General features: G+C 42.9%; 1 protein-coding gene across 1 annotated transcript in view; it reads right to left on the bottom strand.

Annotated features, from left to right (window-relative positions):
- Nucleotides 1–15,619, bottom strand: part of LOC140306760 (sodium channel protein type 4 subunit alpha B-like) — a 73,912-nt gene that overhangs the window by 32,915 nt on the left and 25,378 nt on the right. The window lies entirely within an intron of this gene.

The raw sequence follows: 15,619 nt of genomic DNA, 5'->3' as shown, positions 1-15,619 counted from the left end.
TTTTATTTTTCTTTAACAAACATACAGTTTTAATGTTTGTAAATTGATTTTGACTCAGTGTTTGAATATGTCAACCGTAAAACAATATTTCATAGTTCAGAGATTAAATATAAACTTCTGGAAAATGTAAGCTGGCAATATTTCTGACTGATCACCTGGTTTTTAATGTTGGTTGTGTTTCTGCTGTTTTTATTGACACTGTTTTCATTGACCGCCACATTAAACAGAAATGACCCAAACCATCAGTCAGGAAGACTGAGAGGATCTCAGCTTCTCATAACATCCGATTCAGGATTTCTTTAGAGAAATTTCAATCAGTCCATAATGATGGCTATATTAATATAAAAAGTGTGGTCCAAGCTAACAGTGAAATCAGTTCGAGACGCAGTCCCAGACTGAGCTGCTGCTAGATTTCTGAGTGAGTAACAACATGACCTGATGCGCATCACTGAGAATGTTACTGTTTCTATAAAAGAAAAGGAAAATCCTCTGGAGCTCTCAGGAGCTCAGTCTGCTCTTTTACTGGACTGGATCAGGACTGGTCTTCTTCTGCTGTTAGTAACCAGCTCTGTATCTACAGTCTTCTTCTGCTGTCAGTAACCAGCTCTGTATCTACAGTCTTCTTCTGCTGTCAGTAACCAGCTCTGTATCTACAGTCTTCTTCTGCTGTTAGTAACCAGCTCTGTATCTACAGTCTTCTTCTGCTGTTAGTAACCAGCTCTGTATCTACAGTCTTCTTCTGCTGTTAGTAACCAGCTCTGTATCTACAGTCTTCTTCACCTGTTAGTAACCAGCTCTGTATCTACAGTCTTCTTCTGCTGTTAGTAACCAGCTCTGTATCTACAGTCTTCTTCTGCTGTCAGTAACCAGCTCTGTATCTACAGTCTTCTTCTGCTGTCAGTAACCAGCTCTGGATCTACAGTCTTCTTCTGCTGTCAGTAACCAGCTCTGTATCTACAGTCTTCTTCTGCTGTTAGTAACCAGCTCTGTATCTACAGTCTTCTTCTGCTGTCAGTAACCAGCTCTGTATCTACAGTCTTCTTCTGCTGTCGGTAACCAGCTCTGTATCTACAGTCTTCTTCTGCTGTCAGTAACCAGCTCTGTATCTACAGTCTTCTTCTGCTGTCAGTAACCAGCTCTGTATCTACAGTCTTCTTCTGCTGTCGGTAACCAGCTCTGTATCTACAGTCTTCTTCTGCTGTCAGTAACCAGCTCTGTATCTACAGTCTTCTTCTGCTGTTAGTAACCAGCTCTGTATCTACAGTCTTCTTCTGCTGTTAGTAACCAGCTCTGTATCTACAGTCTTCTTCACCTGTTAGTAACCAGCTCTGTATCTACAGTCTTCTTCTGCTGTTAGTAACCAGCTCTGTATCTACAGTCTTCTTCTGCTGTCAGTAACCAGCTCTGTATCTACAGTCTTCTTCTGCTGTCAGTAACCAGCTCTGTATCTACAGTCTTCTTCTGCTGTTAGTAACCAGCTCTGTATCTACAGTCTTCTTCTGCTGTTAGTAACCAGCTCTGTATCTACAGTCTTCTTCACCTGTTAGTAACCAGCTCTGTATCTACAGTCTTCTTCTGCTGTCAGTAACCAGCTCTGGATCTACAGTCTTCTTCTGCTGTCAGTAACCAGCTCTGTATCTACAGTCTTCTTCTGCTGTCAGTAACCAGCTCTGTATCTACAGTCTTCTTCTGCTGTCAGTAACCAGCTCTGTATCTACAGTCTTCTTCTGCTGTTAGTAACCAGCTCTGTATCTACAGTCTTCTTCACCTGTTAGTAACCAGCTCTGTATCTACAGTCTTCTTCTGCTGTCAGTAACCAGCTCTGTATCTACAGTCTTCTTCTGCTGTTAGTAACCAGCTCTGTATCTACAGTCTTCTTCTGCTGTTAGTAACCAGCTCTGTATCTACAGTCTTCTTCTGCTGTTAGTAACCAGCTCTGTATCTACAGTCTTCTTCTGCTGTCAGTAACCAGCTCTGTATCTACAGTCTTCTTCTGCTGTCAGTAACCAGCTCTGTATCTACAGTCTTCTTCTGCTGTCAGTAACCAGCTCTGTATCTACAGTCTTCTTCTGCTGTTAGTAACCAGCTCTGTATCTACAGTCTTCTTCTGCTGTCAGTAACCAGCTCTGTATCTACAGTCTTCTTCTGCTGTCAGTAACCAGCTCTGTATCTACAGTCTTCTTCTGCTGTTAGTAACCAGCTCTGTATCTACAGTCTTCTTCTGCTGTTAGTAACCAGCTCTGTATCTACAGTCTTCTTCTGCTGTTAGTAACCAGCTCTGTATCTACAGTCTTCTTCACCTGTTAGTAACCAGCTCTGTATCTACAGTCTTCTTCTGCTGTTAGTAACCAGCTCTGTATCTACAGTCTTCTTCTGCTGTCAGTAACCAGCTCTGTATCTACAGTCTTCTTCTGCTGTCGGTAACCAGCTCTGTATCTACAGTCTTCTTCTGCTGTCAGTAACCAGCTCTGTATCTACAGTCTTCTTCTGCTGTCAGTAACCAGCTCTGTATCTACAGTCTTCTTCTGCTGTCGGTAACCAGCTCTGTATCTACAGTCTTCTTCTGCTGTCAGTAACCAGCTCTGTATCTACAGTCTTCTTCTGCTGTTAGTAACCAGCTCTGTATCTACAGTCTTCTTCTGCTGTTAGTAACCAGCTCTGTATCTACAGTCTTCTTCACCTGTTAGTAACCAGCTCTGTATCTACAGTCTTCTTCTGCTGTTAGTAACCAGCTCTGTATCTACAGTCTTCTTCTGCTGTCAGTAACCAGCTCTGTATCTACAGTCTTCTTCTGCTGTCAGTAACCAGCTCTGTATCTACAGTCTTCTTCTGCTGTTAGTAACCAGCTCTGTATCTACAGTCTTCTTCTGCTGTTAGTAACCAGCTCTGTATCTACAGTCTTCTTCACCTGTTAGTAACCAGCTCTGTATCTACAGTCTTCTTCTGCTGTCAGTAACCAGCTCTGGATCTACAGTCTTCTTCTGCTGTCAGTAACCAGCTCTGTATCTACAGTCTTCTTCTGCTGTCAGTAACCAGCTCTGTATCTACAGTCTTCTTCTGCTGTCAGTAACCAGCTCTGTATCTACAGTCTTCTTCTGCTGTTAGTAACCAGCTCTGTATCTACAGTCTTCTTCACCTGTTAGTAACCAGCTCTGTATCTACAGTCTTCTTCTGCTGTCAGTAACCAGCTCTGTATCTACAGTCTTCTTCTGCTGTTAGTAACCAGCTCTGTATCTACAGTCTTCTTCTGCTGTTAGTAACCAGCTCTGTATCTACAGTCTTCTTCTGCTGTTAGTAACCAGCTCTGTATCTACAGTCTTCTTCTGCTGTCAGTAACCAGCTCTGTATCTACAGTCTTCTTCTGCTGTCAGTAACCAGCTCTGTATCTACAGTCTTCTTCTGCTGTCAGTAACCAGCTCTGTATCTACAGTCTTCTTCTGCTGTTAGTAACCAGCTCTGTATCTACAGTCTTCTTCTGCTGTCAGTAACCAGCTCTGTATCTACAGTCTTCTTCTGCTGTCAGTAACCAGCTCTGTATCTACAGTCTTCTTCTGCTGTTAGTAACCAGCTCTGTATCTACAGTCTTCTTCTGCTGTTAGTAACCGGCTCTGTATCTACAGTCTTCTTCTGCTGTTAGTAACCAGCTCTGTATCTACAGTCTTCTTCTGCTGTCAGTAACCAGCTCTGGATCTACAGTCTTCTTCTGCTGTCAGTAACCAGCTCTGTATCTACAGTCTTCTTCTGCTGTCAGTAACCAGCTCTGTATCTACAGTCTTCTTCTGCTGTTAGTAACCAGCTCTGTATCTACAGTCTTCTTCTGCTGTCAGTAACCAGCTCTGTATCTACAGTCTTCTTCTGCTGTCAGTAACCAGCTCTGTATCTACAGTCTTCTTCTACTGTTAGTAACTAGCTCTGTATCTACAGTCTTCTTCTGCTGTCAGTAACCAGCTCTGTATCTACAGTCTTCTTCTCCTGTTAGTAACCAGCTCTGTATCTACAGTCTTCTTCTGCTGTTAGTAACCAGATCTGTATCTACAGTCTTCTTCTGCTGTTCGTAACCAGCTCTGTATCTACAGTCTTCTTCTACTGTTAGTAACCAGCTCTGTATCTACAGTCTTCTTCTGCTGTCAGTAACCAGCTCTGTATCTACAGTCTTCTTCTGCTGTTAGTAACCAGCTCTGGATAAACAGTCTTCTTCTGCTGTCAGTAACCAGCTCTGTATCTACAGTCTTCTTCTGCTGTTAGTAACCAGCTCTGTATCTACAGTCTTCTTCTGCTGTTAGTAACCAGCTCTGTATCTACAGTCTTCTTCTGCTGTCAGTAACCAGCTCTGTATCTACAGTCTTCTTCTGCTGTCAGTAACCAGCTCTGTATCTACAGTCTTCTTCTGCTGTTAGTAACCAGCTCTGTATCTACAGTCTTCTTCTGCTGTCAGTAACCAGCTCTGTATCTACAGTCTTCTTCACCTGTTAGTAACCAGCTCTGTATCTACAGTCTTCTTCTGCTGTCAGTAACCAGCTCTGTATCTACAGTCTTCTTCTGCTGTTAGTAACCAGCTCTGTATCTACAGTCTTCTTCTGCTGTCAGTAACCAGCTCTGGATCTACAGTCTTCTTCTGCTGTCAGTAACCAGCTCTGGATCTACAGTCTTCTTCTGCTGTCGGTAACCAGCTCTGTATCTACAGTCTTCTTCTGCTGTCAGTAACCAGCTCTGTATCTACAGTCTTCTTCTGCTGTTAGTAACCAGCTCTGTATCTACAGTCTTCTTCTGCTGTCAGTAACCAGCTCTGTATCTACAGTCTTCTTCTGCTGTTAGTAACCAGCTCTGTATCTACAGTCTTCTTCTGCTGTCAGTAACCAGCTCTGTATCTACAGTCTTCTTCACCTGTTAGTAACCAGCTCTGTATCTACAGTCTTCTTCTGCTGTCAGTAACCAGCTCTGTATCTACAGTCTTCTTCTGCTGTCAGTAACCAGCTCTGTATCTACAGTCTTCTTCTGCTGTCAGTAACCAGCTCTGTATCTACAGTCTTCTTCTGCTGTCAGTAACCAGCTCTGTATCTACAGTCTTCTTCTGCTGTCAGTAACCAGCTCTGTATCTACAGTCTTCTTCTGCTGTTAGTAACCAGCTCTGTATCTACAGTCTTCTTCTGCTGTCAGTAACCAGCTCTGGATCTACAGTCTTCTTCTGCTGTCAGTAACCAGCTCTGGATCTACAGTCTTCTTCTGCTGTCGGTAACCAGCTCTGTATCTACAGTCTTCTTCTGCTGTCAGTAACCAGCTCTGTATCTACAGTCTTCTTCTGCTGTCAGTAACCAGCTCTGTATCTACAGTCTTCTTCTACTGTTAGTAACCAGCTCTGTATCTACAGTCTTCTTCTGCTGTTAGTAACCAGCTCTGTATCTACAGTCTTCTTCTGCTGTCAGTAACCAGCTCTGTATCTACAGTCTTCTTCTGCTGTTAGTAACCAGCTCTGTATCTACAGTCTTCTTCACCTGTTAGTAACCAGCTCTGTATCTACAGTCTTCTTCACCTGTTAGTAACCAGCTCTGTATCTACAGTCTTCTTCTGCTGTCAGTAACCAGCTCTGTATCTACAGTCTTCTTCTGCTGTCAGTAACCAGCTCTGTATCTACAGTCTTCTTCTGCTGTCAGTAACCAGCTCTGTATCTACAGTCTTCTTCTGCTGTCAGTAACCAGCTCTGGATCTACAGTCTTCTTCTGCTGTCAGTAACCAGCTCTGGATCTACAGTCTTCTTCTGCTGTCGGTAACCAGCTCTGTATCTACAGTCTTCTTCACCTGTTAGTAACCAGCTCTGTATCTACAGTCTTCTTCTGCTGTTAGTAACCAGCTCTGTATCTACAGTCTTCTTCTGCTGTCAGTAACCAGCTCTGTATCTACAGTCTTCTTCTGCTGTTAGTAACCAGCTCTGTATCTACAGTCTTCTTCTGCTGTCAGTAACCAGCTCTGTATCTACAGTCTTCTTCACCTGTTAGTAACCAGCTCTGTATCTACAGTCTTCTTCTGCTGTCAGTAACCAGCTCTGTATCTACAGTCTTCTTCTGCTGTTAGTAACCAGCTCTGTATCTACAGTCTTCTTCTGCTGTCAGTAACCAGCTCTGTATCTACAGTCTTCTTCTGCTGTTAGTAACCAGCTCTGTATCTACAGTCTTCTTCTGCTGTCAGTAACCAGCTCTGGATCTACAGTCTTCTTCTGCTGTCAGTAACCAGCTCTGGATCTACAGTCTTCTTCTGCTGTCGGTAACCAGCTCTGTATCTACAGTCTTCTTCTGCTGTCAGTAACCAGCTCTGTATCTACAGTCTTCTTCACCTGTTAGTAACCAGCTCTGTATCTACAGTCTTCTTCTGCTGTCAGTAACCAGCTCTGTATCTACAGTCTTCTTCTGCTGTCAGTAACCAGCTCTGGATCTACAGTCTTCTTCTGCTGTCGGTAACCAGCTCTGTATCTACAGTCTTCTTCTGCTGTCAGTAACCAGCTCTGTATCTACAGTCTTCTTCTGCTGTTAGTAACCAGCTCTGTATCTACAGTCTTCTTCACCTGTTAGTAACCAGCTCTGTATCTACAGTCTTCTTCTGCTGTCAGTAACCAGCTCTGTATCTACAGTCTTCTTCTGCTGTCAGTAACCAGCTCTGGATCTACAGTCTTCTTCTGCTGTCGGTAACCAGCTCTGTATCTACAGTCTTCTTCTGCTGTTAGTAACCAGCTCTGTATCTACAGTCTTCTTCTGCTGTTAGTAACCAGCTCTGGATCTACAGTCTTCTTCTGCTGTTAGTAACCAGCTCTGTATCTACAGTCTTCTTCTGCTGTCAGTAACCAGCTCTGTATCTACAGTCTTCTTCTGCTGTTAGTAACCAGCTCTGGATCTACAGTCTTCTTCTGCTGTTAGTAACCAGCTCTGGATCTACAGTCTTCTTCTGCTGTCAGTAACCAGCTCTGTATCTACAGTCTTCTTCTGCTGTCGGTAACCAGCTCTGTATCTACAGTCTTCTTCTGCTGTCAGTAACCAGCTCTGGATCTACAGTCTTCTTCTGCTGTTAGTAACCAGCTCTGGATCTACAGTCTTCTTCTGCTGTCAGTAACCAGCTCTGGATCTACAGTCTTCTTCTGCTGTCAGTAACCAGCTCTGTATCTACAGTCTTCTTCTGCTGTTAGTAACCAGCTCTGTATCTACAGTCTTCTTCTGCTGTTAGTAACCAGCTCTGTATCTACAGTCTTCTTCTGCTGTTAGTAACCAGCTCTGTATCTACAGTCTTCTTCTGCTGTCAGTAACCAGCTCTGTATCTACAGTCTTCTTCTGCTGTCAGTAACCAGATCTGTATCTACAGTCTTCTTCTGCTGTCGGTAACCAGCTCTGTATCTACAGTCTTCTTCTGCTGTCAGTAACCAGCTCTGTATCTACAGTCTTCTTCTGCTGTTAGTAACCAGCTCTGTATCTACAGTCTTCTTCACCTGTTAGTAACCAGCTCTGTATCTACAGTCTTCTTCTGCTGTTAGTAACCAGCTCTGTATCTACAGTCTTCTTCTGCTGTCAGTAACCAGCTCTGTATCTACAGTCTTCTTCTGCTGTCAGTAACCAGCTCTGGATCTACAGTCTTCTTCTGCTGTCGCTAACCAGCTCTGTATCTACAGTCTTCTTCTGCTGTTAGTAACCAGCTCTGTATCTACAGTCTTCTTCTGCTGTTAGTAACCAGCTCTGGATCTACAGTCTTCTTCTGCTGTTAGTAACCAGCTCTGTATCTACAGTCTTCTTCTGCTGTCAGTAACCAGCTCTGTATCTACAGTCTTCTTCTGCTGTTAGTAACCAGCTCTGGATCTACAGTCTTCTTCTGCTGTCAGTAACCAGCTCTGGATCTACAGTCTTCTTCTGCTGTCAGTAACCAGCTCTGTATCTACAGTCTTCTTCTGCTGTCAGTAACCAGCTCTGTATCTACAGTCTTCTTCTGCTGTTAGTAACCAGCTCTGTATCTACAGTCTTCTTCTGCTGTTAGTAACCAGCTCTGGATCTACAGTCTTCTTCTGCTGTTAGTAACCAGCTCTGTATCTACAGTCTTCTTCTGCTGTCAGTAACCAGCTCTGTATCTACAGTCTTCTTCTGCTGTTAGTAACCAGCTCTGGATCTACAGTCTTCTTCTGCTGTCAGTAACCAGCTCTGGATCTACAGTCTTCTTCTGCTGTCAGTAACCAGCTCTGTATCTACAGTCTTCTTCTGCTGTCGGTAACCAGCTCTGTATCTACAGTCTTCTTCTGCTGTCAGTAACCAGCTCTGGATCTACAGTCTTCTTCTGCTGTTAGTAACCAGCTCTGGATCTACAGTCTTCTTCTGCTGTCAGTAACCAGCTCTGGATCTACAGTCTTCTTCTGCTGTCGGTAACCAGCTCTGTATCTACAGTCTTCTTCTGCTGTCAGTAACCAGCTCTGTATCTACAGTCTTCTTCTGCTGTTAGTAACCAGCTCTGTATCTACAGTCTTCTTCACCTGTTAGTAACCAGCTCTGTATCTACAGTCTTCTTCTGCTGTTAGTAACCAGCTCTGTATCTACAGTCTTCTTCTGCTGTCAGTAACCAGCTCTGTATCTACAGTCTTCTTCTGCTGTCAGTAACCAGCTCTGGATCTACAGTCTTCTTCTGCTGTCGGTAACCAGCTCTGTATCTACAGTCTTCTTCTGCTGTTAGTAACCAGCTCTGTATCTACAGTCTTCTTCTGCTGTTAGTAACCAGCTCTGGATCTACAGTCTTCTTCTGCTGTTAGTAACCAGCTCTGTATCTACAGTCTTCTTCTGCTGTCAGTAACCAGCTCTGTATCTACAGTCTTCTTCTGCTGTTAGTAACCAGCTCTGGATCTACAGTCTTCTTCTGCTGTCAGTAACCAGCTCTGGATCTACAGTCTTCTTCTGCTGTCAGTAACCAGCTCTGTATCTACAGTCTTCTTCTGCTGTCGGTAACCAGCTCTGTATCTACAGTCTTCTTCTGCTGTCAGTAACCAGCTCTGTATCTACAGTCTTCTTCTGCTGTTAGTAACCAGCTCTGTATCTACAGTCTTCTTCTGCTGTTAGTAACCAGCTCTGTATCTACAGTCTTCTTCTGCTGTTAGTAACCAGCTCTGTATCTACAGTCTTCTTCTGCTGTCAGTAACCAGCTCTGTATCTACAGTCTTCTTCTGCTGTTAGTAACCAGCTCTGGATCTACAGTCTTCTTCTGCTGTCAGTAACCAGCTCTGGATCTACAGTCTTCTTCTGCTGTCAGTAACCAGCTCTGTATCTACAGTCTTCTTCTGCTGTCGGTAACCAGCTCTGTATCTACAGTCTTCTTCTGCTGTCAGTAACCAGCTCTGGATCTACAGTCTTCTTCTGCTGTTAGTAACCAGCTCTGGATCTACAGTCTTCTTCTGCTGTCAGTAACCAGCTCTGTATCTACAGTCTTCTTCTGCTGTCGGTAACCAGCTCTGTATCTACAGTCTTCTTCTGCTGTCAGTAACCAGCTCTGTATCTACAGTCTTCTTCTGCTGTCAGTAACCAGCTCTGTATCTACAGTCTTCTTCTGCTGTTAGTAACCAGCTCTGTATCTACAGTCTTCTTCTGCTGTTAGTAACCAGCTCTGTATCTACAGTCTTCTTCTGCTGTTAGTAACCAGCTCTGTATCTACAGTCTTCTTCTGCTGTTAGTAACCAGCTCTGTATCTACAGTCTTCTTCTGCTGTTAGTAACCAGCTCTGGATCTACAGTCTTCTTCTGCTGTCAGTAACCAGCTCTGTATCTACAGTCTTCTTCTGCTGTCGGTAACCAGCTCTGTATCTACAGTCTTCTTCTGCTGTCAGTAACCAGCTCTGGATCTACAGTCTTCTTCTGCTGTCGGTAACCAGCTCTGTATCTACAGTCTTCTTCTGCTGTCAGTAACCAGCTCTGTATCTACAGTCTTCTTCTGCTGTCGGTAACCAGCTCTGTATCTACAGTCTTCTTCTGCTGTCAGTAACCAGCTCTGGATCTACAGTCTTCTTCTGCTGTTAGTAACCAGCTCTGTATCTACAGTCTTCTTCTGCTGTCAGTAACCAGCTCTGTATCTACAGTCTTCTTCTGCTGTCAGTAACCAGCTCTGGATCTACAGTCTTCTTCTGCTGTCAGTAACCAGCTCTGTATCTACAGTCTTCTTCTGCTGTCAGTAACCAGCTCTGTATCTACAGTCTTCTTCTGCTGTTAGTAACCAGCTCTGTATCTACAGTCTTCTTCTGCTGTCAGTAACCAGCTCTGTATCTACAGTCTTCTTCTGCTGTCAGTAACCAGCTCTGTATCTACAGTCTTCTTCTACTGTTAGTAACCAGCTCTGTATCTACAGTCTTCTTCTGCTGTCGGTAACCAGCTCTGTATCTACAGTCTTCTTCTGCTGTCAGTAACCAGCTCTGTATCTACAGTCTTCTTCTCCTGTTAGTAACCAGCTCTGTATCTACAGTCTTCTTCTGCTGTTAGTAACCAGATCTGTATCTACAGTCTTCTTCTGCTGTTCGTAACCAGCTCTGTATCTACAGTCTTCTTCTACTGTTAGTAACCAGCTCTGTATCTACAGTCTTCTTCTGCTGTCAGTAACCAGCTCTGTATCTACAGTCTTCTTCTGCTGTTAGTAACCAGCTCTGGATAAACAGTCTTCTTCTGCTGTCAGTAACCAGCTCTGTATCTACAGTCTTCTTCTGCTGTTAGTAACCAGCTCTGTATCTACAGTCTTCTTCTGCTGTTAGTAACCAGCTCTGTATCTACAGTCTTCTTCTGCTGTCAGTAACCAGCTCTGTATCTACAGTCTTCTTCTGCTGTCAGTAACCAGCTCTGTATCTACAGTCTTCTTCTGCTGTTAGTAACCAGCTCTGTATCTACAGTCTTCTTCTGCTGTTAGTAACCAGCTCTGTATCTACAGTCTTCTTCTGCTGTCAGTAACCAGCTCTGTATCTACAGTCTTCTTCTGCTGTTAGTAACCAGCTCTGTATCTACAGTCTTCTTCTGCTGTCAGTAACCAGCTCTGTATCTACAGTCTTCTTCACCTGTTAGTAACCAGCTCTGTATCTACAGTCTTCTTCTGCTGTTAGTAACCAGCTCTGTATCTACAGTCTTCTTCTGCTGTCAGTAACCAGCTCTGTATCTACAGTCTTCTTCTGCTGTTAGTAACCAGCTCTGTATCTACAGTCTTCTTCTGCTGTCAGTAACCAGCTCTGTATCTACAGTCTTCTTCACCTGTTAGTAACCAGCTCTGTATCTACAGTCTTCTTCTGCTGTCAGTAACCAGCTCTGTATCTACAGTCTTCTTCTGCTGTTAGTAACCAGCTCTGTATCTACAGTCTTCTTCTGCTGTCAGTAACCAGCTCTGGATCTACAGTCTTCTTCTGCTGTCAGTAACCAGCTCTGGATCTACAGTCTTCATCTGCTGTCGGTAACCAGCTCTGTATCTACAGTCTTCTTCTGCTGTCAGTAACCAGCTCTGTATTCAATTCAATTCAATTCAATTTTATTTATATAGCGCCAGATTACAACAATTGTCATCTCAAGGCACTTAAGTAATATAGTCCAATTCAAGCCAATTGGAATTCAATTCATTGTAATCATAATCCAATTAATTCATATAGAGCTAATTAAAAAAATTAATATCCTAGCTAAGGAAACCAACAGATTGCACCGAAATGTGTCTTCAGTCCAATCTCCCGTCCTGAGCGTGCCTGTGGCAACTGTGGAAAGGAACGACTCCCTTTTAACAGGAAGAAACCTCTGGCAGAACCAGACTCAGGAAGGGTGGCCATCCGCCTCGACCAGCTGGGGTTTGAGAAGACAGAAAAGAGGGAAAAGAGGGGGGAAAAACACCATAACGCCATTCAAAGGATATCTGTTGGAACAGGGAAACATAGGTTAATAACCACAATAATGTCACATGTACATAAAATCAATTTTGAAATTAAACAGGGGGAAAAAGAGAGCAAAGTGAGGAAAGGTGTGACAGATGAGGTCCCCCAGCAGTCTAAGCCTATAGCAGCTTAACTATGGGATGTTTCAGGATTACCTGAGCCATCCCTAACTATAAGCTTTATCGAAAAGAAAAGTTTTAAGCCTAATCTTAAAAGTGGAAAGGGTGTCTGCTTCCCGGACATTTACTGGCAGCTTATTCCACAAGAGAGGGGCCTGATAACTGAAGGCTCTGCCTCCCATTCTACTTTTAGAAACTCTGGGAACAACAAGTAAACCTGCAGTTTGGGAGCGAAGTGCTCTGTTAGGAAAATATTGTACAATGAGATCTTTAAGATATGATGGAGTTCGGTCAGTAAGAGCTTTATATGTGAGGAGAAGAATCTTAAATTCTATTCTGAATTTAACAGGGAGCCAATGAAGAGAAGCTAAAACTGGAGAAACATGATCTCTCCTGTTAGTTCTCATCAGAACTCTGGCTGCAGCATTTTGGATCAGCTGGAGGCTTTTCAGAGAATATGTGGGACAGCCCAATAATAAGGAATTACAGTAGTCCAATCTTGAAGTAACAAATGCATGAACTAGTTTCTCTGCATCACCTTGAGACAGGATGTTCCTGATTTTGGCAATATTACGAAGGTGAAAGAAGGCAGTCCTAGAAACCAGTTTTATATGTGCGTCAAATGATAAATTCTGGTCAAAAATAACTCCAAGGTTCCTCACTGTAGAACTAGAAGCCAAGGAAATACCATCTAGAGTAACTATATAACTAGACAATTTCTCCCTGAAGCGCTCAGGTCCAAAGAGAACAACTTCAGTTTTGTCTGAATTTAAAAGCAGAAAGTTCTGAGTCATCCAGGTCTTTATGTCTTTAAGACAGGCTTGTAGCCTGACCAACCTGTAGGTTTCATCTGGTTTCATAGATAAGTACAGCTGAGTATCATCAGCATAACAATGGAACTTTATGCCATGCTGTCTGATAATGTTACCTAATGGAAGCATGTATAAAGTAAAAAGAATCGGTCCGAGCACAGAACCCTGAGGAACTCCATGACTTACTCCAACGTGTGAGGAAGATTCCTCATTTACAAGAACAAACTGGAATCTATCAGATAAATATGACTTAAACCAGCCTAATGCAGTTCCTTTAATCCCAATAACATGTTCAAGTCTCTGTAACAGAATGCTGTGATCGATCGTATCAAATGCAGCACTGAGATCCAACAGGACAAGCACAGAAACAAGTCCGCTATCAGAAGCTAACAGGAGATCATTGGTAATTTTCACCAGTGCCGTTTCTGTGCTATGATGCACTCTGAATCCTGACTGAAACTCTTCAAACAGATTATTTCTATGTAAATGATCACAAAGTTGAACTGCAACTATTTTTTCAAGAACTTTGGACAAAAAAGGGAGATTGGATATAGGTCGATAATTAGCCAACACTTCTGAATCAAGAGTAGGTTTTTTAAGTAAAGGTTTAATTACAGCAACCTTAAAAGTCTGAGGTACATATCCTATCAACAAAGACCGATTGATCAAATCCAATATGGAAGTGTCAATTAAGGGGAAAACCTCCTTGAACAGTCTGGTTGGGATTGGGTCTAACATACAAGTTGATGGTTTAGAAGAGACTATTGCTGTTGTTAGCTCAGAAAGATCAACTGGACAGAAGCTGTCTAAATACAATTCAGGTTCGAAAGATACTTCTAAAGCTGCTCTACTTGATGATACATCAGTGATAATAATGGGAAGGATTCCATTAATCTTCTCTCTGATAGAAACAATTTTATTGATGAAGAATCTCATGAAATCATCACTGCTGAGAGTTAAAGGAATACATGGCTCAACAGAGCTCGGAGTCTTTGTCAGTCTGGCAACAGTGCTGAAAAGAAACCTGGGATTATTCTTATTCTCTTCCATCAATAATGAATAATACGCAGTTCTAGCTTTACGAAGTGCTTTCTTATACGTTATTAAACTATCTTTCCAGACTAATTGAGACTCTTCTAAATTAGAGGAACGCCACTGTCTCTCCAGCTTTCTTGCAGTCTGCTTTAACGCACGCAGCTGTGAATTATACCAAGGAGCCAACCTCTTCTGACTGATTACCTTCCTTTTCAGAGGGGCAACATTGTCCAGTGTTGTACGCATTGAAGCTGTAGTGCTGTCAACAAGAGAGTCAAGTTCTACTGGAGTAAAATTTAGGTAGCCATCCTGTGTCATATCTGCACATGGCAGTGAAGAAAAGGATGATGAAATCAACTCTTTAAATCTGGTTACAGCATTCTCTGACAGACACCTTCTATATGTAGAATTCTTCTCAGAAACCGTGTAGTCAAGTAATGTAAATTCAAAAGTTATTAAAAAATGGTCAGACAAGACAGAGTTATGAGGGAACACTGTTAACTGTTCACTCTCAATGCCATAAGTCAGCACAAGGTCAAGGGTATGATTAAGGCAGTGAGTAGGTCTGTGAACACTTTGAGAAAATCCAATAGAGTCTAATATAGAATTAAAGTTAATATTTCTTATTAATGTATCTACAGTCTTCTTCACCTGTTAGTAACCAGCTCTGGATCTACAGTCTTCTTCTGCTGTCGGTAACCAGCTCTGTATCTACAGTCTTCTTCTGCTGTTAGTAACCAGCTCTGTATCTACAGTCTTCTTCACCTGTTAGTAACCAGCTCTGTATCTACAGTCTTCTTCTGCTGTCAGTAACCAGCTCTGTATCTACAGTCTTCTTCTGCTGTTAGTAACCAGCTCTGTATCTACAGTCTTCTTCACCTGTTAGTAACCAGCTCTGTATCTACAGTCTTCTTCTGCTGTCGGTAACCAGCTCTGTATCTACAGTCTTCTTCTGCTGTTAGTAACCAGCTCTGTATCTACAGTCTTCTTCTGCTGTTAGTAACCAGCTCTGGATCTACAGTCTTCTTCTGCTGTTAGTAACCAGCTCTGTATCTACAGTCTTCTTCTGCTGTTAGTAACCAGCTCTGTATCTACAGTCTTCTTCTGCTGTTAGTAACCAGCTCTGTATCTACAGTCTTCTTCTGCTGTCAGTAACCAGCTCTGTATCTACAGTCTTCTTCTGCTGTCAGTAACCAGCTCTGTATCTACAGTCTTCTGCTGTCAGTAACCAGCTCTGTATCTACAGTCTTCTTCTGCTGTTAGTAACCAGCTCTGTATCTACAGTCTTCTTCTGCTGTTAGTAACCAGCTCTGTATCTACAGTCTTCTTCTGCTGTTAGTAACCAGCTCTGGATCTACAGTCTTCTTCTGCTGTCAGTAACCAGCTCTGGATCTACAGTCTTCTTCTGCTGTCAGTAACCAGCTCTGTATCTACAGTCTTCTTCTGCTGTCAGTAACCAGCTCTGTATCTACAGTCTTCTTCTGCTGTTAGTAACCAGCTCTGTATCTACAGTCTTCTTCTGCTGTTAGTAACCAGCTCTGGATCTACAGTCTTCTTCTGCTGTTAGTAACCAGCTCTGTATCTACAGTCTTCTTCTGCTGTCAGTAACCAGCTCTGTATCTACAGTCTTCTTCTGCTGTTAGTAACCAGCTCTGGATCTACAGTCTTCTTCTGCTGTCAGTAACCAGCTCTGGATCTACAGTCTTCTTCTGCTGTCAGTAACCAGCTCTGTATCTACAGTCTTCTTCTGCTGTCGGTAAC

The sequence above is a fragment of the Leuresthes tenuis genome, unplaced genomic scaffold (genome assembly GCF_036924035.1).
Source record: "Leuresthes tenuis unplaced genomic scaffold, fLeuTen1.0.hap1 SCAF_5, whole genome shotgun sequence".
Classification (NCBI taxonomy): Eukaryota; Metazoa; Chordata; class Actinopteri; order Atheriniformes; family Atherinopsidae; genus Leuresthes; species Leuresthes tenuis.
This window is presented reverse-complemented; position numbering and strand designations above follow the sequence as displayed.